Here is a 7,110-nt window from a genome sequence, read left to right as displayed (position 1 = left end):
ATAAGCTTAAATAACATATTTTATTTTCTAAAATTAAAATCTTTCTTAAGATTAAATATTAATATTAATTTCTAACTATAAAGAAAAATAATTATTTTATTTTTTAAAAAAACTATATATTATAAATATAGTCTTCGCTTAATAACTTCTAGTTTAATCTTTATATCTAGATTTTAAGTTAAAATAGCTATTTTATTTAATAGGTTAAAAATTTAACTTTTTAAAAAAAATATTTAAACTTAATAATATATTTATATTTAAATTATTTATAATATATACTTCTTTTTTAAAATAAATAATTAAGCTATTTATAGTTAAAAAAAAAATAAGTTTTATTTATTAGTTTATAGTATAGAGTTAATTACTTATTCCTTTAACTCTTATAAAAGTAGGTATAGTTTTAATTTCTAAAATAAGTAAATAATATTTAAAAAATTTCTTATTAATAAATAATATTATATATTTATTATTAGTATATATAGTAACTTATAAATTTTATATACTATAAATTAGTATAATAGCTATAGTATAAATATAACCTTTAAAGCTATATCTAAGGGCATAGCTGCCTATAAAAGCTAATAATAAGATAATTAAAGGTAAGGAAATATTAGTTTTAGTAATAGGTAGATTTTTTATTAAATTTTTCTTTTTAAATTCTTAAAAATCCTAAAGTAATAAAATAGCTTAATACTCTTAATTTCTTTTTTTAATAAAATTGTAGAACTATCTACTATAGTAGTAGATTATAAATTTAATAATTCTTTAATAATAATACTTAGTAAAGTTATTTTATCTAGTTTATTTATCTAGAAATTTTTAAAAAAATTAGATTTAAAAATTCTAAAAGAATTAGAAAAAATGAAATCCTAGTCAGATTTTTTTAAACTTTTATATAAAATAGAAGATAATTTCTTTTAAGTAATAATAAGAGAAGGTACTTCTTCCTCTATTTAATAACTTTTAGAATAAGTAAAAAAAGATTTATTTTAATAAAAATAGAACTTAAAATATCTATATAATTTATTATTAAATAAGAATCTAATATTATACTTCTAATATAATTAAGCTAGAATATTACTAGGTTTTTTAGGCTATAAAAATCTAAAATTTTTTATATTATTAATAGTTATAAAAAATAATTTAAAATTTTATCTTCTTTAAAAGATAAAATATCTATATTACTAGTAAGATTCTTATTCTTATAGAATATACTATAATAATAGTCTAAGTTATAAATATTATTATTATTTTTAATAAAGTCTTTACTATTTTTGAGATTATTATTTTCCTTTTTATTAATATAGAATAAATACTTTATTTATCCTTTATTAATATTATATCTTCTTTTATTAAATTTACTTCAATTTTTTAATATAAATATAGCTTAATCTTAATATAATATATATTAATAGCTTTCCTTTAACTTGTTTTTTTCTTACTTAATAAGTTTATTAGAATTATTATATAAGTATATAAAAATAAATTTATAATTCTTTATAGTTTATTTACTACTAAATTAATTATTTAAATAAATTAAAATAAGATTTTAATAAACTAAATTCCTTATTTCTATTCTATTTACTATAAGAATTTAATTAGAATATAGCTATTATAAAAGTTTAATTTAGAAAATAGTTTATAAAGATTAAACTAATTAGCTTTTATTAATTAAATTTATTAAAATAAATTAAAAATTATAAATATAAATATTAGCTACTATAATAATAAAATCTATAGCTATATATTTATATAATTATATACTATTATAACTTAAGTATGTTCTAAAGTTATTATATTAAATTTTTTATTATTAAATATAATCCTTTAGATTTTTATAATTTTAAATATTAATAATTATATATTTTACTAATTTTAAATAAATAAGTATAATATTAAAAAGATTATAAAATTATTTCTTTAGTTTAAAGTATTAAAGTTTTATAAAAGTTTATAAATTAATATAAGCTATATTTAATAATTTTTCAGTATACTACCTTTTATTTTTCTTTAAAAATATTAATTTAAATATAAATAACTATCATTATGTTATTATTTATAGCTCTAACTTTTATTTTTAAAATAAAAAAAACATATTATAATATATAGTTTTTTTATCTAATAACTTTATAAGAGAAATATTATTTATAAGCTTAAATAAACTAATATTATAAATATAAAATTAATTAGATTTTTAGAAATTTAGAAAAGGAGTAAAATATTTAAAAAGTATAGGTTAGAATAATATTAAAAGTTATTAAAATTATTTATTAATAAAATTATTTAGTTTAAAAGTTTTTAATTTCTTATAGTAAAAAGTATAATTATAGAAAAAATCTATGTTATAATTATTCCTAGAGCTTATTACTTAAAAATTAAAAACTAATATAAAAAAGAGGTAGAGGCCTCTTTTTCTATATTTTCTATATTAGTTCTTTTAAAATCAATTTAAATCTAATTAACTTTTAGAAGTAAGGTTCTTATTAACTAGAAATAAAAACTTATAATTTAGAATTTAATAGTAATTTAAATAAAATTTAAAATAAAGATTTAATATTAAACTTAAATATTTTAATAATAAAATTAAAATTTAATTTATCTATACTCTAAGCTTTTAAATAAAAAAATTAAAAGAAAAAAGTTCTTACTTAAAATTCATAAAAGTAAGGTAGTCTAAAGCCTTATTTCTTAATAATTTATATAATTAGATTTTTAATATTATTATTAATTTTTCTTATAAATAAATATTTTAAAAATATAAAATCTTAAAAATTAAAAGTTAAAAAAATAATATATTTAACTTTTAAAAATATTAATATTTTAATCTTCCTTTTTAAATTAAAGGGGTTAAAATCCTAATATATTTTATAGTTATAAAGGAAGGTTATAATAAAAGCTAGTAGTTAAGAAAAATAAAAATAAAAATTAAATAATAAATTCTAAAAAGTAAAGAACTTTTAAAATTTAAAAAAAATAAAATAAAAACTAAGTATATATATAGTATAATATATTTTTACTATATATTTTAGTTGTTAAAATAGTAATTACTTATTAACTTAAAATAAGTTAATTACGTAATTAAGCTAAAAAACATAAATATATATTATATAAGCTTAGTAATTAAAACTATTAATAAATGTATTTGGAATTAAATTACTACTATAGCAAACTAGTAGTAAAACTGATTTCAAATATAAGTATAAGCCTTAAATCTAATATAAGATTATAAGCTTTTATTATAAATCTCTTAGATTTGTAACATAAGCTTATAGTAATATTAGTAATTATATTTGTAATCTATGATTGGAAATACAAAGATTACAAATCCTTAGATAGTTTTTTATCTATAAATAAGAAGGTTCTCCCTCCTTAAAAAGTAATTAATCTTATATTACTTAATTGTCTTTTAACACAATTATCTAAGATTTCAAACATACGCCCTAAACTATTACTCCTACCTACAATATAAGTCCTAGACTATATATCCCAATTAGGCTAGCTCTAACATTTTTCTAAAACTTAATTTTATTAAAAAACCTTAATTCCTTCCATTTAAACAAAATCTGTCCTCCAACATTAGTTATATAGAGTAATAATATTACTATTTAACTATTATTTTAACTTATTTATTTTAACTTTAAAAACAGAAAGTATATTACTTTAAAATTAAGAAGTCTTAAAATCTTAAAATCTAAAAACTTAAACTAAGTAGAAAAAAATAAATTATAATAAATTATAATATATTTTATAGTAAGTTTCTCCTTTTTATAAAGGAACTATAATAAAAGTTTAAAAAGAAGTATTAAAGTAGAATTAAATCCTTTTAAATTATAATAAAATTATAATAAAATAAACTAGAATTAAAATATTATTTTTTAAGTTTAGGAAATATAAATATATATTAGTTTTACTTTTTAAATATATAAAAGCTATAATAAAAATATATATAAGTATTATAATAATATAATATTCTAATATAGAAGCTAAGGAGCTTTTTTAATTTAATAATAAAGAAGTAAGTTTCTTTTTAGTTTAAGTTCTAGTAGCTAATATATTATTTAAAAAATAAAATATAAATATAATAATAGTCTTTAAAATTATATAGTAATATTATTACTAAACTATAAGTATTTAATTATAATATATAATAATTATTTATTAATTTAGAAGCTATATACCCTAAGGTATAAGGTACTAAGTAGTACTAGCCTAATAGATAAGCTAAAAAGTAAGTAGCTAATATATATATATATAATAGAATACTCTAATACTAATATTATATTTACTTAAATTTTTCTAAATTTATTTTAGTTATTATTTTTATAATATTAATATTATAGATTATAATAAGAGTAAGATAGAGATATCTTAATTAGGCTTAGCTTAGCCCTATTTAGCTTAGTATAAGCCTTATTTCCACTTTAGCTCCTAAATAGTTTTATAATTAATTTATTATTAATTAACTATATTATATATATTACTTATTAAAGTCCCTACGTATTGTATTTCTTTATAAATAATAGTAATATTAAAAGATTAGGTATTATTATCCTATTAAATATTAATATCTAAAAATAGCCCTAGTACCTTAGCTAGATAACTACTAAAAAACTACCTTTTCCTTAATCTTTTTATTAGGCTAGTTAGCTTAAAATAATAAAAAAAGATAGCTATTTTAGTATAGCTCTAAAACTAATATAAGGAGTAATAATAATACACTTATAGTAACTAGAAAACAATTAATTAGAAGCCTCTATAGTAAATATTTAATTTATAGAAATAATAAGAATAATAATATTAGAATAGCTAAATAAATATAAAGTAATAATATTAAAAGAGCTTTAATTAATTAAAATAATAGTGTTAAAATATTAAAATAAGCTATAAAAGCTAGATATAAAGGCTTTAGAGTATAAATTATATAAGTTATTATTTAAATATAATTCTTATAGTTAAATAAGCTAAAAAGAAATAAAGAAAATAGCTATAATTATTCCTTTAAGCTTATTACTATAAGATATATCTTCCTAGGATAAAATATATTAAAAAAAGATAAAGAAAATAATTATATTATTATTATTAATAGACTACTTCGATTAATTAAATATTAGCTACTTTAATAGAAATAATTATAATGATATCTATAGCTTTATTAAATATATTAAAGTAATAGTAAAAGTTAAAAAAGTAAAGATAATATTAAATTATATTATAATTTTATTCTTAAGCAAAGATCCTTTAATAAATAGCTTAAATAAAGCTTATCTTTAATAGTAATATAAGCTTATTAATAAATATAGATATTAGGTTTTAAATATAAATAACTTAAGTATCTTAGTTAAAAATTTATAAAAATATTTTAAGCCAATTAATAGCTAGCTTTTAGACGATTTACTAAGGAATTGCTATATAAAATAAGATACTATTAGTAACAAGGATGCTATTCAATAGGCTAACTTTTTTATAGTTATTACTAAGCGCTTAAAGCTCTTAAATTATAATATTATTATAATAGCTTATAATTACTTTAATAATTGTTAAAAATTAGCTTTTAGCCTTTATATTCCTATATAAATTATACTAATTTCCTAAAGAACTTAGTGTATCTTTAACTAATTTAATATAACATTTATATATATAAGTAATAATAATAATCTAGGCCTAGTCCTCTTAGTAACTAACCTTTTTACTATCTACTATAGTAATAAAATTAACTAAAAAAAGCTTTTTTTACTTTTTTTATTTATTTTAGCTAAAATTAAATATAATTATAAAATTATCCTCTTTAAAATTAAAATTTTTAGCTATAGTATTAATAATATTAATTAGCGCCATTATTTTAGTAAATATAGTTAGCTTACTATATAAATATAAAGGAAGAAACACTAGTAGCTACTATCTACTTTATTAATAAAAGTAAGTAAGAATAGGAATATAGTTTAATTATAAATATTTATATTAATATAATTAGTCCAATAGCTTATAGTCTTAATTATACGCTATATAATATAGGAAATATATATAATAATAAGGAATATATATTTATAGACACTTAGTTTACTATAGAGAACAATTATTACTATAATTATATAGGCTATATATATTATTATAATAATTAGATTTTATAATTTATATAGCTCCTAGCTTATTAATTACTTTTCTATTAGTTTTAAATAATTTAAGCTATAGTTTTTCAACTATATAATTATTTTATAATCTTATAAATTCTTTATTAAAATAATAATTTCCTATCTATAATTTTTAATACTTTTTTTAACTAATTAGCTTCTATTTACTATTACTTTTTTTATATATTTAGATGCCTCTCTAATATAATCCTTAGTTTAATTAGCTTAACTTTATTATTGCTATAGCCTCCTATGAAATAGACTTTTTTCTTAATATAATAAGATTAAATCTTAGTTAAAATTTAATTAAATTTTAATAAAATTAAGCTAGGATAGTTTCTTTTAAAAGCTAAGATATAAATAGATAAAAATAAGGTTATATTTATAATAAGGATATTATTTTTTATTATTTTTAATAGTATATTATTATAGATTATAATAAGAGTAAAATAGAGATATCCTAATTAGGCTTAGCTTAGCCTTACCTAGCTTAGCATAAGCCCTACTTCTATTGTAACTTTTAAATAGTTTTATAATTAATTTATTATTAACTAACTATATTATATATATTACTTATTAAGGTCCCTATATATTACGTTTCCTTATAATTAAGATTATAATCTAAGCCCTTTATATAATAATAGTTATTTATTAAATATAATTATTAATATCTTATATTAATAAATAATTAATTAATATAATTAAATAGTAATTAAAAAATAATTAAAAAAAATAATATATATATTAATAAAATAACGTTTACTTTCTCTCTTATTAACATATATAATATAATATAAAAATATAAGTAAAAGCTTAAGAATATATTATATAAAAAAGTTAGTTATTAACTATAATAATATATTTTAAGTTAAATTTAAGGAAAATTAAAAGTTAATTAAAATAAAGACTTATATAAGTAATTAGAAAAAAGTTATAATTAATTATAAAAATATAATAAAGGCTTAAATAATAAAGAATATTA

This window comes from Bacidia gigantensis (genome assembly GCF_019456465.1).
Source record: "Bacidia gigantensis strain McMullin 20006 chromosome Unknown contig_244, whole genome shotgun sequence".
Classification (NCBI taxonomy): domain Eukaryota; kingdom Fungi; phylum Ascomycota; class Lecanoromycetes; order Lecanorales; family Ramalinaceae; genus Bacidia; species Bacidia gigantensis.
This window is presented reverse-complemented; position numbering follows the sequence as displayed.